General features: G+C 34.2%; 1 long non-coding RNA gene across 1 annotated transcript; it reads left to right on the plus strand.

The window, feature by feature from the left end:
- Nucleotides 250-933, plus strand: LOC109845520. Its single transcript, XR_002248401.1, has 3 exons — nt 250-326; nt 432-496; nt 596-933. It is a non-coding gene; the product is annotated as an uncharacterized LOC109845520 (long non-coding RNA).

The following is a 2,673-nucleotide window of genomic DNA, read 5'->3' on the forward strand; positions in this document are numbered from 1 at the left end:
GAGAAGCATTAATGTTGCCAGCCACCATTAATGTAGTTAATTGTTCTACGTGTTGTATTTTTGGTTTCCAATGTTGCCAGCCACCATTAATGTAGTGAATTGTTCTAATTTACCCTTTTCACATTAATGATGTGTATTAAATTTGTCTATATTTATAATTCTGCCATTGAAATGTAGGCCATTGGATTAGATAGATTGGAGGGTTAGGATTGGTTTTTAGTTCTCTAGGTTTTTATTAGAACCTCTCCCCGGCCTAGGAAATGCAAATTGTGTGGAAAGCGAGGACAAAATCATGATAGCAGAAATTGCCCTCTAAAGTTGTCAAGGTAGTGTATCGTTTGTTTTAGTAATACTAATGCTATTATTTTTTAAAACTTTTTAAAGTTGGTGCAATGATCTTTAATATGTTTTGCTATCATCAATTTTTTTAGTGATTCAATGGAACAAGATAATATTAATGAAGTCAGTGATGATTTAGAAGATTCCTTCGAGGAAGGTAATGGTTAATACATACGAAATAACTTGTACATTGCCATTTTTTTTATATAATGTGATGAAACACTAACACTTTGTTTTTTGAATTTTTTTAATACAGATGAAATTGTCACTATTGCGTGAAGTTTGATCAAGGTTGACAGAGCAAATCATAGCACTATTGATAAGAAGAGGTTGAAGTTGTTATGTATTTGTGTTAATTATCCAGAATGTTGTAACATCATATGTTGGTTGTCTCAGTTTGGTAACTTAGGACGTGGGCAATATGAGTGATTTGTGCTTGGCGTGTCGGTTGTCTCAGTTTGGAAATCATAGCATAGTAGATGTAATCTTATTTGCAATGTTTATACTGCTGAGAAAATCAAACTGCTATGAGTTTCTAAGAAGAGTGACTGCTGTTCTCTTGTTTATGCAATATATGGATTGGTAAATTGGTGATTTGCACCTTTTCTAATTTGATTTTTGCACTTTCGTGAGCTCAATAGTAGCATATATGAGCATTCTCTTACTGTTACTATAACACTTTAAGAATCTGTCGCTGCTGGTTAAAAAGTTCACTGCTACAAATGGTCTGCTAGCAAGTCTTGTTGCTTTTGTCTCAAACCTGCTCACACACTCTCTTTGTGCTTGACGTATGACTTCAAAGTTCACAAACAAGATATTACAATTATGTAATTACTGTAACAACGGTTGCTGCAACAGCACAATACTTGTATCTTGTGATTAACATAGATAGTTTGATCCAAGTAAAGTTAAACCAGTGGAGATTGTATGCTTTGAATTTATGAGGATGCACTTGATAGCACGTTTTTAATTCATCTCCTTGGTGCATCTTTCCACAATATGAGATTTTCACAATACGAACCAGCGCTGAACACCTGCAGCATTATGAGATTTTCACAATAGCTCAGAGGGTAAGTATCTCAAAATGAGAAAGCATACAATGGTTCGTTTACAATGCACTAATGATGCACCTAAGGGAGGTCCCGATAATTGTCATCTTTACATAAGATTCAAGTAACACAATATGTTGCTCACTCATTTGACGTACTATTACTTGGTCATAGGATTCAAGTAAGCAAATTACATAATTGTCATCTTTACATGCTTCACTAATATGTTGCTCACTCATTTGAATATAACACAAAGCAACAATAACAGTACAACGATAGCAATAAATTTTAAATATAAAATTACATCATTCAGCCTTTTATTCATAAACTCTTCATTTTTTACTAGCCTTTCTAGCCTTTTTGTGATGTTCTTGGTATCACCCACCCATTCGAAGAAGTTACAACCCTTGCAATTAGGTCCCTTGTATCTCGGGCATCCATAAAATTCCAAGCCCTTATTGTGTCCTTGCTTGCACATCCATATTCTGCAAGTTAAGCCACAATAACATCTTCTTTGAACTAAACCCTCATATTCTTCTCCTTCTCCACTAAACTCTTCCAAAAAGTTCTTCATCTTTTATCTGTAAAATACATGCCACAAACAAGATAAAATTCATAAAAAGTATACTATCAGCTCATTGTGGAATTTTTTTCTTCTGCAATGAACTTGTATCACAGTTAAAAAAGTATACTATCACTGTAAAAGGATTGTGTACGTACCCGATATCATCTACTCACAACGGCCTCTTCAAGATGTATTATACTAGCCTCTCATGTAATTCTAATAACCTCATGTGCGTAGATTATATATACTGAAATGACTATTTACTAGCATGAGAAGAAACAAATAAACATGATTATATTTGTCTTACTGCTAATGAGAAGAAGTACACAGGAATCATATAAACTCATGTGCGTAGATTACATATACTGAAGCTAGTCAAACAAGATGGATGATCGAACAAAAGGATGCCAAAAGGATACATTTTCCTTTATAGTAAGCTACAATTGCCAAAAACAGGATCAACTACAATTTGTTTGTGGGAAATTTTGTAATAAAAAGAATATAAGGAAAGAATTGCGTTTGATTTTATTCTCTCTAACTGCTTAGAAAAAGAATGATTACAACTCTCTCAACTCTCGATTACAATTTGGATTCCTGGTTACAAAAGAGAAGAGAATGATCTGGATTCTCCCCTTTGTTTAATTCTGGGTTCTTCACGGTAGCGATGAGATGCCTCCCTCGAATGCTTGCGTCGAGTTTGCTTCTCGTTGACGATCCGAA

This window comes from Asparagus officinalis, chromosome 6 (genome assembly GCF_001876935.1).
Source record: "Asparagus officinalis chromosome 6, Aspof.V1, whole genome shotgun sequence".
Taxonomy (NCBI): domain Eukaryota; kingdom Viridiplantae; phylum Streptophyta; class Magnoliopsida; order Asparagales; family Asparagaceae; genus Asparagus; species Asparagus officinalis.